We start from the raw sequence: 14,691 nt of genomic DNA on the forward strand, positions 1-14,691 counted from the left end.
ACGTGGAACCGTATTCATACGTGCGTACGTACGTACGTGCTCAGTGCTTTTCTTTTTTGCGGGGTACGTGCTCAGTGCATGCAGATTGCACCAAGGCCGGCATGGCGGCATGGCATGCATGCAAGAACGTATACGACGTGCATGCTTACTTTCATCGCGGATGTACACGTACCAAAGCAGCTAGTGCGTACACGCCGGAAGCCCATGACACCAGAGAAAGCGGCGAACAGAGGAGCGACCAAACCAAGAGAAGGGAGCGAGATCTTTTCTCGGCGGCTGCGTGCATGTGGTGGTGGGGACGCCTGCTTGTAATTTGTGAGCGGGAGTGCATCCACGACACCGGGGAGGTGGAGCCCGCGCGCGCCCTCCTCCCGCCACGTCCACCTGCGCAGCCCGCTCGCTTTCACAGCTCGACCACCTCTGTACCAAACGCAAGCGACCGAGCAGATAGACCTTAATTTATGCCGCCATGGTTTGTTACTCCACCGATTAGTTAATCCGGTGGACGCTGCGCTGGCGAGCTCCCAGCTACCGGTCTCTATCGCTTGCAGTGCCGTGCGTGTGTCTGTGAAATACTGTGAATGATTGGGAAGGTAATGTTCGTTTTTAAAAAAAATTGAGAAGGTAAATTGTTAAGAGTGTTTTTTTTACGAGAGAAATTTTACAATCTATTCATAAATCATGGCGTAGAGAGAACACTAGAGGTAACAAAAATTACAATCAGGTTCGCCGACCACCTAGCGATGCTACAAGCACTGAAGCGAGCCGAAGGCGCGCCGCCGTCATTGCCCCTCATCACCGGATCCGGGCAAACCTTATTATAGTAGACAGTTAGAAAGTCGTCGTGCTAAGGCCCCAAAGGACCAATGCACCAGAGCAACAACCGTCATCGATGAAGAAAGTTGTAGATCAAAAAGATCAAATCTGTAACCACACGAACAAAGAGGAACAAAAATTGGATCCAAATAGATTCACCGAAGACCAGCACCGACTGAATACCGCGAGATCTACTGAAGAGACACCTCCACACATCCTTCAAGACGCTATTCGCACCATCGGGGCGGGGATAAAACGTGGAAGACATTATTCCTACTGAGGAACAAATATATGATCAATCCAAAGCAACCTTTCTGACGATCTATGTCGCTACACTTACTAGCTTGATGATGTGCCCTAACCACGCATCAGCGCACATCATCTAATCCGGTGGCCTCATCAAGCCTCCCACGATGAGCCGAGAGCACCAACCGGTCTAGCAGACTCTCAGGGCGCACTACATGCGCATGCTCCAGAATCCGGCGCCGTCATCTTTTGTCGTCCCAATTTTAGGAGAGGTCAACGCATTGACATTGCCAGGCTCAACACACGTCCAACGTCGACCCCATTGCGCCACGCCACCGAGACCCGTCGCCGCCAACACGGTAAATGTCACGCTGCAACACCTCTTGATCCAGATCGTCGCCAAAGCCAACCCAACGGTGTCCACCAACCAACTATCTCCCAAGGCGGCGCCTTCAAGAAGGGAGCAACATTGAAGGCGTCGTCGCTGCCCACCGCAGTTAGGGTTTTCACCTGGATGAAAATGGCGTTGTGGAAGTAGAAACCGATCTTACGAACGTCTCCATGGAGAAAATACGACGCCCATGGGCGTCGCCATCCTCGTGGCCAACCTGTGTCGGCTAGGGATTTCTCCCAATCCAAATCCCCACCTCCAGCTCCAACCGCATCGAGGATCGGCAAGTCTCGCGACCCATATCCTTACGGAGGAGATCGCTTCCTCCTGGCCCATCATCCCCGACGGAGGATTGGTTGCCTTTATCTATAAAGCGGAGCGAAAGCTTATTTTGTAAAACGGGAATGTTAACACCAGGTCTGTCATGATTAGGTAAACAATGAGCAACCCTATTTTGTGAACAAAGTAATTTAGGAATAAACTCCTGACTTTCAAGTAAAAGCTCTGGTAAAAATATTCAACAACAGGTCCGCTTGCAATCTACTCCCTAGCTGTAAGTGCATCTAGTGCCACCCCTAGTTGGTTTTGGAGTATTGACAACAAACTTGGTTGATGGACTAATGTGTTTGTGAGAGTTGCAGGATAACACAGGTAGTAGTCCCTCATTGATTCGGTTTACCTACCAGAGATGACCCCTAAAAATGTATGAAGACATTGAAGAGAAAGGTGGTTCGTGAAGACATTCACGATGAAGATTATGACATGTGAAGACATTCACTTGAAGACTATGGAGTGCGAAGACATAGTTGTTTCGTAGTTTCATTTTCTTCTTTATTGAGTCATAGGAATCACCGTACTGTTAAGTGGGGTCCAAGTGAACAAAGTCAGGGTGACTGATGTGATACTCAACAAAAATCCTATGTCTTCGAGCGAAGACAATGAGAGCAAATCTTATCCAGAGCTGGATGAGTCAGCTTTACTTGTAGCCCAAGTCAAGCTGTCGCGTGTGTTCGAAATCCGACAGTTGGACACGTGTCGGTTCCTTAGTGACCCAGGGTCATTTCGGACATATCAGGTCGGGTTGCCTCCTGGCTACAAATAGCCCACCCTCTACACCATAAATTAGTGGCTTCTCAGAGTTAGTGCACGTCTTTTGTCGTCTGAGAGCACCCCACCTCCGAAGCCTTTGAGAGAGAGATCCTTGCGAGGACAAAGCCCAAAAACACCCAGAGCCAAAGAGTGTTAGGCATCACTGAAGTCTTTCTGTTCGCATGACCTGAAGACTTGTTACACTTGAGGACTGTGAATCCTCCAACCGGTTAGGCGTCGCGTTCTGAGCATCCAAGAGTCATTGTGGATCATCGGTGAACGAAGTCTGTGAAGGTTTGGAAGTCTACCTTAAAGACTTACCAGAGTGATTGGGCGAGGACTAGGTGTCCTTAGCTCAAGGGGAATAAGGTGAAGACGTGGTCTTCTGAGTTCAATCTCAGTCTCCCTAACCAGACGTACAGTTGTCATAGCAACTGAAACTGGTCTACCAAATCCTTGTCTTTGTTAAGCAACTGGTTCTATCCCTCTCTCACCTTTACTTTACTGTTTGTCTTCGTGAAGTCATTGCTTGCCTGTCTGATCTGTTTGACTTCACTGTGTGAAGACTATTACCTGTTTGGCTTCATACTGTCTTCCATCCTGATCCATACTACCTAGCTACTGATAGTCTTCATACTTTCACTACATTGCTTACTTAACTATGGCTTGTCTAGTGTAGTCTATCTTCCGCCGCATATCAATAGGTTCATTGCATTTGTTTGTCTTCAAAGACCTCGTGTTTTGAAGACTTTCATAAAAATCGCCTATTCACCCCCCTCTAGTCGATAACTAGCACTTTCAATTGATATCAGAGCAAGGTGCTCCCTTGTTCTGTGTGATTCGGTTTAACCACCTGGAGTTTCAGCTATGTCGATTGCAAGGATAATAAAGGTGTCTGCTGCGTGCCCAGTCTTTGATGGCACTGATTACCCCTAGTGGAAGAATAAGATGTGCGTGCATCTTGAAGCCATTAACGTCGACCTCTGGTATGTCGTCAAGACAGGCGTTCCCAAGGTCGGTGAAGGTGTCACCGCTGCTGATGTCAAGAGGTTCACTCAATTGGACTCGGCCGCCAAGAACATCATCTGTGGTCATCTAACCCAAGGATAGTATGGCCGTGTGAGTGAACTGGAAACTGCGAAGCTAGTCTGGGACTGGCTGTCCAAGGTCAGCGAAGGCATCTCAACTCAGAGGGACTCAAGGATTGATGTTCTTCGCAACCTCTTCAACTGCTTCAAGAGAAACGACAATGAGAATGTCCAGCTCACATTTGATCGCCTCACTGATATCACAAATGAGCTTCGCGCTCTTGGCGCCACTGAGATCACCAAGCATGAAATCGTCAAGAATCTCCTGAGATCACTTGACAGCTCATTTGACACCCTGGCCCTGATGATACAAGAACGTCCTAACTTCAAAGATCTCGATTCGTCTGACATACTTGAGTGGCTCAACACACATGAGGTCCAGCTATCTGAGAAAAGAGACATCTATGGCCCCAATTATGGCCGAACCCATGCTTTGAAGGCAAAGGTTGTTTCCTCATCTGAAGAAGAATCTGACTGCACTTCTGAGGATCATGAAGACATTGGAAAGGAGCTAGCTATGCTCGTGAAGAAGTTCTCCAAGAAGAATCGCTTTGGAAAGTCTTGAAGATCCAGCTTAAGAAATGATGAGGCTTCCACTCGTGATCACAAGAAAAGAACATGCCACAAATACAAGAAGCCAGGCCACTACATCTCTGAGATTCCGCAATGGGACAAGGAATCTAAGAAGAAGAAGAAGAAGAAGAGCAAGGAATATGATTTTGACGACAAGAAGAAGAAGAAATCCTCAAAGTCTTCATCTCACAAGAAGAACTCATCCAGCAAGGCTCGTGCATTTGTTGGCAAGGAGATGGATTCAGAGGAGGAGTCTGCTTCTGAAGAGGCGGAGGTGGAGTCTGAGGAGGATTCTGATTCAGGCGTGGCAAGCCTGACTCTAGCACCGGCATTCGTCACCAAGTCCATCTTCAACACTGAAAACAATGGTCACTTCGCCGACGCTGAAGCCGATGATGAGGACGACTCCGTTCCGACCTACTGCTTCATGGCGCGAGGTGCCTGACGGTGTCCTGGACTAGGGGGTACTCACCACGTCGTCTCTCGATCATTCGGATTGGGCCGAGGACCCCCATGGCCGTTTACTCATGGGCCAGTTCGGACAGCCGATGTATACTCGAGGAAGATTCCACAAGACTTGGTTATCAAGACAAGGACTCCTCTCCACCGACGTATTCGACTAGGACTCTTGTTATCCTAGGCTCTGCTACATTATATAAACCGAGGCCTAGCTAGTCGATAGGGACATGCTAGATCATTATGATATTATTCATCATACCCTTAGGTTTTAGACCACAACATATGATCTCGAGATAGATCAAGCAGGAAGTAGGGTATTACCTCCATTAAGAGGGCCCGAACCTAGGTAAACATCGTGTCCCTGTCTCCTATTACCCATCGATCCATGACACACAGCTTGGGACCCCCTACCCGAGATCTGCTGGTTTTTACACCGACAATGGTGCTTTCATTAAGAGTTTCGTTGTGAGATGAACAAAGGATCAATGGCTCGTCTCCAGATTAACTGCGACGTCGGCATCTTCGTCACCGGCTCGACTGGTCACCTTGGCTCGACCGAGGACTGCACTCCGCGTCAGATCGTCATGTTCGGACGATGACCTTCATCAACATCAACTCCGATCTCTCTCAAGATCATGGAGGAATCATACATGGAGCCCGGGGGCTTAATGTCAACATTGCCCTTGAGCGATCGTGCTGTTTTTCTGGACAGCGAACTTGTATCCGCCGCCACCGCCTCCTCGAGTTTCGTTTTAACGATTGCTTCGGTGGAATTGTGTGGAATTAAGTCTACTACAATCATGCACAATTTCGTCGAGTTCCGATGGAGGAATCTCCGGCAATCTACGATATACTGGAGCCCTGTGAAATCTGGACGGGAATCTGGATGAGTTTAGGGCGTGGTCTCCAGAGCCCAGCTCGGGGGTCCTTTGGAAGATCCAACCGTTCATCTGCTGCGGAATTCACATATCTACACCCCTCAAAATTTCAGCTCGATCCGACGGTTCAAACTCCGGGAACCTTCCGATGAGTGTACCAATTTTCTTATCTGTTTTCTGCGCGAATACGGATCCGACCCGAATTCATGTTTCTTTATGAAAGTGATATTGGACACCCTTTTTAAAGGAATTTTCTTCTAGGGTATTGTGTGTTGTTCTTAACACGTGCTCATAAAATTTTAAGGCTTCTCTGAGGTACTCTTCACCATCACGCTGGTGTCAAACCAGTCCGGTAACATTGCTCCACGGCTGCCGACCTGCACTAGACACATCATCGCTTAGTTGAGCCGAGCTCAACTTCTTCGGATCATCATCTCGGCGAGCCGAACAAGAGTTCGGCATCGCGAAGGATAAATCATCACCAACATTGCCGCCCCACGGATTACACGGAGCAGGCACACCGGCATCGCCGCACGGTCACTTCATCAAGCCGGCATTGACCACGTCACGAGTTACGACCTGTATCGGCATGGCCGCACTGTTGCTTCTTCAAGCCGATGTCCATCACGCCGACCTACTTCGACTCATCGGCTGACATGGAGGCTTCGACACCTCAACTGGACCGGGGGCTCCGCTATTTCTTCATCAACATGCTCCGGTGCCTTCGGCGTCACCGGCCGACCAGCTTCGACACATCGGCTGGCATGGCGGCTGCAACATAACCTTACCGACCTGCTCCGTCACCTCGGCATTCAGGCCATATTTCTTTAATTATTTACTTCACTTAAATTAATTAAGTAGAAGAATTTTTTAAAGCATATTATTGTTATTATTTCTCGCTTGCACTATTTTATGTGTGCAAGCGATTGGTTCAGACCGGGCCGCGTTGTCACCTCGGTGTACCGACGAACCACGACACCTCGGCTGGATCGGGGGCTTCATCATCACTTCATTAACCCACACTGGGGACTTCGGCGTCATACTGCCGGCCTGCTCCGTCGCCTCGGTCGTCCGGGGGGTTCCACCTCGCCACATTGGTCGTGCTATGTCGCCACTTCGGAGTGCCGAGCTCTTCTCTCCGCCACCTCGGGACCGGCTTGGGGGCTGGGACCTCGTCCCGCCGTAAGCTTGGGCCGCGCATCGACACCGAGCACATTAACCAACTAAGTCGCTTTCATGCTCAATGTTTTAAATTTTTAATTTGTGTTCGGTTCGACCGTGCTCACATACGTTGTTTGTTGAAAGAAACTCCCTTTGCCCATGTTAACTGGGGGCTCTTAAAATTTATATGAGCCGTTCTATAATAATTGTTTTCTTCCTAGTCGTTGCAAAGTCTTTTTCTATCACTCCTTTTTTGACGCGAGTGTATGGTTAATAGCCGGGGAACCTAGTTTCTCTCTCAAAGCCGCTCGAGTTTAGTTTGCTAAACTGGCCTCGGAGAAGCACTCCGCCTTCGGGATAAGGAGGTTGAAGCCAAAGGCTGACCTGCTTGAAGTTTTGAGATCGGATGTGTCATGTTAAAGCACGACAGAAGCACAATTGTTTTTAAAGACCAATGTTTGGATTGGCACAAAAATCTTGATTTAGCCCGGACGTCAAGCTTTTACATAAGTTTTTGGCTTTTCGAGCTTATGGCACCTTTTAGCTATTTGAATGTTTTTCTTTCAGGAAGCGGGACATCCTCATGACCAAGGTGCCCTGCATAATAATTCAGCTCGGGAGATCTTTTTCGACCCACAACTCGTCATCTTTCCCGCCGAACTACACCTCGGTGTTGACAAAACACATGCCATATCGGGACTAGTTCCCGAGCAGTGCAACGCCAGACGCCTTTAAAGCATTGACAATATTCACGGGGGGGGGGGGGGGGTGGGATTACAGTCGAACCCACCAAAACCGAGGTACCCCATAGAGTCCTCGGCAAGCTTTCTCGGGCATTGCTTTATATGCATCGGTTTCGACTTGTGTCTTTGGTCAATACTTGGATTGCCCGGCTCCTGTGCTTGCCTCCTATGTTCCGCCTTGTTCGGCTAGGTGTGCAAAGGGAGAACCACTGCGATTGTGTTTCCAGCTCGCATGGTTAAGCGCCTCAATGGAGAAAGCCGAAAACTGACTGTCACAATAGGCGTAAACTGGTCAGCGATCCGATGACTGTATTAAACTATAAGATCGATAGAGGTCACCCCGTGTTAAATGACGGTCCGTTCATAACATGGGCCGAAGTGTTTACGGCTTGACTTCGACTGTTGCCGAACACTAACCGGGGGCTAGTAATTGGCCTCCCAACTTCAAGCTCCTATGACTAAGTGAAAGTTATAAAGCTCGCATATCTGATTGCCTTGTTTCTGCTAGCACAACCGCCTCCGGGCACCGAGACGTCGGCTAAGGGTTTCCTTGTTATTGTGGAAACACCCTGTGTAGCATCTACTAAGGGGTAGAAGCCGATGATGGGCCACTTTCAAATGATAAACGGTTGCAACGGAGTCAAAATAAACATATATCATCAGTGTTTGTATTCATTACACAAGCGCTGCATTCCGTAATTATCGTTATAAAGCCATAAATATGCATCAATTTGACTTAAGATTTTGGCCAAGCTGGGTTGCCTGGCTCCTGTGCTTACCCCTACGTTCCCGATCGTTTGGCTAGGCGGTAAAGGGAGCACCTCTGTGATTGTTACTACCGGGTCATCCGAGTTAGTACCTCAGACTGGGTGAAGCCGAAAACTAGCCATCTTAAAGGATATAATTGGTCGGCAACAAGGGAAGTGAAAATTTAGGTTCGCTATAGACCACATAGTCCGGGAACTTTCCCCAAACTAAATCCTCAATATTTTCCTCCCACATTACTCAGAGGTGAGGTTTCATGATCATGATCAGCATGACAACCCAAAGAAAGGAACCGATAGCGGGACTATTTTCTTTGGAAGATGCTTTTTACATTTAATAGCAATATAACATATCTCTCCGCATACCTTTGTTTATAAAACCATATGGCCAGATTGCCTTGTTTGTCGTAAAAATTTGCCCTTGTAAAGGCTTTATAAAGTAGGACAAACACTCCCTAGCTACTGACCGAGGAGGTTGAAGCCGATGGTCGATCAACAAAGTTTTGTACAATGTGGACCCAAGCATTAATGATGTAAAGTACTTGGATACATAGAATCATTACACATAAAAATTGCAAGTAAAATTCATTTACTGCAACCCATCTTTTAACCCCCTTGGGGCCTACCTTGGCGAGCTCGGATTTCGACTAGCTCTAAGCTCCTTTAAGAGATCTTATTCTCTTTTTGAGAAGTTTGTGTTAAACAAAACAAATTTTTCTTTCAAACGGACATCGATCCTTAATTCAGCCACCCGTGCCCACATTAAGGCTCGGGGGCTACTGGGCTTCGCGCTCATTATTTATAAATATTAAAGGGGCACATTGATCCCCTGATCTGGTGTTGCCACCTGACCAGTGGCTCGCGGGCTACTGCATTGCCTATTCAATGCAGAAAATTCAAAGTGCTCAGTGTTCGGCATGACCGAACTATGGACAAGCGCGTCTTCGGACAACAATAAGTACCATCTGGAACTTATCCGGCATCAAGCTAATATATCACGGCAACTTCTCACGACCCTTTCTCAAGGGCCCGTCTGCCGATCACTATTACCTCTAATATATTACATTGCGTTTCTATTCCTACGTATGCTGCCGAGCTAGGAGTTGATCCTTAGGACGATTTCGCGAATCGACCTGAGTCTCAGGGGCTACTAGGATCAGCGGTTTCATGTTTTCCTTCAGGTGCATCTCAGGTTTTAGACCGACACACACCTTGAGGGCTACTGGTTATACATATTGATAGCAAATAAATTTACACACATCGGAAATAAAATCCGTAAACAATTAGCCCATCACCGAGGTGCTGAACCACCTCGAAAGCATTTCGGGATATAGCTCGGATGCAAGTGGCTGGCTCCATAAAGGGCATTTCCGGCATTAAGCTCGGCTAAACTCCTTCAACTTTTTTGAACCAAGGTGATCTATGACACCTCGGATACGGTCCGGTGTTGTAGCTCGGATACATTCCGGCGTTGGAGCTCGGAAGCGGTCCGGCGTTGGTGCTCGGCTGCAAAAGATACCTCGAATGTAGTCCGGCATTGAAGCTCGGATGCAAGAGGACACTGCCGCACGACAAACACTTCAAACCTGAGGTGTGGCATAAAAATAACAAGGCATTGATAAAGGCCGAAGACTTAAAGGGCTCCTCGGATACCCGACGTGTGAGATCTTCAAATTTAGCTCGGCAATCCTCAAGATAGAAGATGGGAAGGTTTGTTGAACCATTTTTCAAGACCGACGACCAAAGATGAAGAACAGTTCAGAAGAACCGAGTAGCGTCCCCAACTTGAAGACCAATTCAGGGGGCTACTTATGGTGTCCTGGACTAGGGGGTACTCACCACGTCGTCTCCCGATCAGTTGGATTGGGCTGAGGACCCCCATGGCCGTTTACTCATGGGCCAGTTCGATAGTCGATGTATACTCAAGGAAGATTCCACAAGACTTGGTTATCAAGACAAGGACTCCTCTCCACCGACGTATTCGATTAGGACTCTTGTTATCCTAGGCCTCTGGTACATTATATAAATAGAGGCCGGGCTAGTCGATAGGGACATGCTAGATCATTATGTTATTATTCATCATACCCTTATGTTTTAGACCACAACATATGACCTCGAGGTAGATCAACTCTTGTAATCTATATATTCATCAAGATCAATCAAGCAGGAAGTAGGGTATTACCTCCATTAAGAGGGCCCGAACCTGGGTAAACATCGTGTCCCTGTCTCCTGTTACCCATCGATCCATGACACACAGCTTGGGACCCCCTACCCGAGATCTGCCGGTTTTGACACCGACAGTGCCAAGGTAAACTCACGCGATGCTTACTTTCAAACATCAAGTGAAGATGACTCTGAATGTGAATCTACAAACTGCTATGGAACATATTCAAAAGTTGCTAGATAAAAGCGATGACCTGTTGGACGCGGAAATGAATTGAACTTAGTCCTTAATTGAAGACATAAAAAATCTTCACGTTAAGTACGAGGAACTTGAAAGTCGTCATGAAACACTCTCAGCTACTCATGAGAAGCTTTCCTATGATTATCTTCAAAGGAAGCAAGAACTTGAGAATCTGAGAGCGTCTCATGAAGATCTTCAAAATGAGAACGATTCACTTCACGCTCAACAGATCAGTTCCACTCAGGAAGACTTTGTGCCACCATGTTTAAAATGTCTTGAGCGTGATAATGCTATGTCTGTTGCTGAATGTTCTACTGCTGCTAGTGTTGCCATATCTTCAACTGCTGATGTGGTGACTAACCCTCTTCTGAGAATACCACTACTATTGTTGACGAGAATGCTAGGTTGAATACTTTGCTTGAAACAGGCATGTACAAAAGCCTCAAAGGACATCAGACACTATGTGATGTCCTCAAGAAACAGATTCTGAACCGAAACCCTAGGAAAGAGGGTGTTGGGTTCGACAGGAAAATGAATATCGATGGTTTTTACTAGAAACCTGAGCAGTACCCTAAAACCACATGGGTTGGTGCAAAGGGACCTTCAGTGGATCCATCTACCTTATTTGGCTTCACTTGTGCTAACCCTATTATCATTGATGAAGCCTTTGATGCAAATTATAAACTGTTTAAGAATCAGAATGGTGAAGTGTTTGCCAGGTATATTGGTACTAACTGCAGGAATGGACGACCCTTGAAGAAGATCTGGGTGCCCAAAGGTTGTCTTGAGAAGCTTCCTGTGAATGTCAACATGACACCACCTGGGAAGAAGACAAACCCCAGACCAAAGGGTTCATATGGTCTAAAGGCTTCATACAGACAAAGGACCCACTAGGGTCACCCTAACGCCAATGTTTTGCAGGGAAACCATACTCAGACTTATGAATATGAGCGTGTTTCATCAAACCGCTATGTTCATAAAACCAAGAACTTTTGTGCTTATTCTTATGAGTATTATTCACCTCCTGTAAGGCTATTTGCTAGGGCTCCAAAGCCAAAGTTCTCAGATACTACACTTAGACTTATTGCTTCTAAGCCACCCCTGAAGATGTGGGTGGTTGAGATGGCACGAACGATGCTTGATGAGTACAAGACTCCAAGGAAATTCTGGCCTGAAGCCATTGATACTTCTTGCCACATCATCAACCGTGTTTATCTTCACAAGTTCCTAAAGAAGACATCATATGAGCTCCTGACTGGTAAGAAGCCAAATGTCATCTATTTCAGAGTCTTTGGTGCTAGGTGATGGATCAAGGATCCGCATCACACTTCAAAATTTGCACCGAAAGCACATGAAGGTTTTATGCTTGCCTACGGAAAGGATTCGCACTCCTATAGAGTCTTAAACCTCTTTCACTACAAAGTGGCTGAAACTGTGGATGTGCGGTTCGATGAGACTAAGGGCTCGCAAAGAGAGCACCTGCCAAATGTGCTAGATGAAGCTACACTAAGTGAGTCTATCAAGCTTATGGGTACTGGAGAAATCATACCTTCAGAGGAACATGCTGAAGAGGAAGTCAACATTTCTGCACCTAATCAGCATGAAGACACTGCTCAACCAGAAGCCAATGCTGAAGATGAAGACAATGATCAGCAAGGGCAAAATCTTCGTCTAGTACATCATCGCATTGCAAATGAAGTCCAGATTGAGGAGATAATCGATAGCATCAATGCACCTGGTCCACTCACCCGTTCAAGAGCAACACAACTAGCAAATTTATGTGGGCACTTTGCATTTGTCTCTATATCTGAACCCAAGAAAGTTGATGAAGCCTTCATGGAACCTGAATGGATTCAAGCTATGCAAGAAGAGCTTCAACAGTTTGAGCTGAATAATGTATGGGAGCTTGTAAAGCGTCCTGATCCTCACAAGCACAATATCATCAGCACCATATGGATCTATCACAAAAAACAAGATGAGCATGGTCAAGTTGTCAGAAACAAAGCTCGTCTCATTGCTCAAGGTTACACACAAGTTGAAGGGATCGACTTCGATGAAACTTTTGCTCCTGTGGCTAGGCTTAAAGCCATTCGCATACTGCTAGCCTACGCCAACCACAACAACATTCTTCTATACCAAATGGATGTAAAGAGTGCCTTTCTCAACGGCAAAATTGAAGAAGAAGTGTATGTTGCACAACCACCTGGCTTTGAAGACCCAAAGTGTCATGACATGGTGTACAAGCTCAATAAGGCATTGTATGGCCTCAAACAAGCACCTCGCGCTTGGTATGACACACTCAAAGACTTCCTGAAGAGCAAAGGCTTCAAACCTAGTTCTCTAGATCCCACTCTCTTCACGAAGACATATGATGGTGAACTGTTTGTATGCCAAATCTATGTGGATGGCATTATCCTCGGCTGCACTGACAAGAGATACAGTGATGAGTTTTGGCATATGATGCAAGAGCAATATCAGATGTCCATGATGGGTGAGCTGAAGTTCTTCCTTGGTCTTCAAATCCGTCAACAGAGAAATGGCATCTTCATATCACAAGAGAAATACCTCAAAGATTGCCTGAAGAAGTTTGGAATGCAAGACTGCAAAGGGTACACGACGTCAATGCCAACCAAAGGCCAATTGGGCCCCGACGACAATGGTAAAGAGTTCGATCAAAAGGTATACCGCTCCATGATTGGTTCTTTACTCTATTTATGTGCATCTAGGCCTGATATAATGCTTAGCGTTTGCATGTGTGCCCGATTCCAAGCGGCACCAAAGGAATCGCATCACTTAGTTGTGAAGCGAATTCTTCAGTATTTGGCTCACACCCCAACACTAGGATTATGATATCCAAAGGGCTCAGAGTTTGATCTAGATGGATTCTCAGATGTTGATTATGCTGGTGACAAGGTTGATCGCAAGTCCACATCAGGAACATGTCACTTTCTTAGACGATCTCTTGTCTGTTGGTCTTCAAAGAAGCAGAACTGTGTATCACTCTCCACTGCTGAATCTGAATACATTGCTGCTGGATCTTGCTGCACTCAGCTTTTCTGGATGAAGCAAACTGTCAAGGACTATGGCATCAACATGAAGCATGTGCCACTCTACTGCGACAATGAAAGCGCCATCAAGATAGCTCACAACCTAGTTCAGCACTCGAAGTCAAAGCACATTCAAATACATCATCATTTTCTCAGAGATCATGTGTTGAAGGAAGACATTGATATCATTCACGTCAACACTGAAGAGCAATTGGCAGATATCTTCACAAATCCCTTGGATGAGAAAAGGTTTTGCATTCTGCGGTGTGAGCGAAATATCTTAGAATCCTCGAATGTCCTGTGAATGGACACACATCCTAACGCTTATGCATGTTGATGAGCTAGATGTGCAACACACAAAGTAACGTATATCTTAAATTAATGAAGACTTACCCTCTAAGTGTGAATACATTAATGTGGAAATTGACTTCGGAGAACCACGATAATTGTGCGCCGTGTCTGGGTCTAATACTTCCTATACGGTGGGTAATGCCACCACCAAACTTTCTTGAAGATTTTCATTTGGCGTCATGGTTGTATGATCTTCATATTTGGTTTGTCTGCAACATTGATTTGACTTGAGAGTTTATCTACGCAATGTTGATTTGGTCTTTACTGATATATCTATATATAAATATGTGTCTTGTCCTCTACAACATTCACTTATAGCTATGTTTTCAAACTTGCTGTCGGTCTTAAAACTGGCCGATCTCGGCTAGGGGGTCCCGAACTGTGCGTCTGAGGATCGAAGGTAACAGGAGACAAAGGGAACACGATGTTTACCCAGGTTCGGGCCCTCTTAATGGAGGTAAAACCCTACTTCCCGCTTGATTGACTTCGATGAGTATAAAATCGGGATCTGACCCCGGTACGATTTTTTTTCAACATTTGACCCTTTTGGCTACCGCCGGAGTCCCCGGCTGTAGCGATCTACAGGCTACCGCCGCCCCTCCTGGCGGTAGGTTCCCTTGACGGCCGTCTGGCCGTTAACGGGCGCTGACGTGGCAAAGGGGACCTACCACCGCCAGCCTT

The sequence above is a fragment of the Aegilops tauschii genome, chromosome 3, assembly GCF_002575655.3.
Source record: "Aegilops tauschii subsp. strangulata cultivar AL8/78 chromosome 3, Aet v6.0, whole genome shotgun sequence".
In the NCBI taxonomy this organism is placed as follows: Eukaryota; Viridiplantae; Streptophyta; class Magnoliopsida; order Poales; family Poaceae; genus Aegilops; species Aegilops tauschii.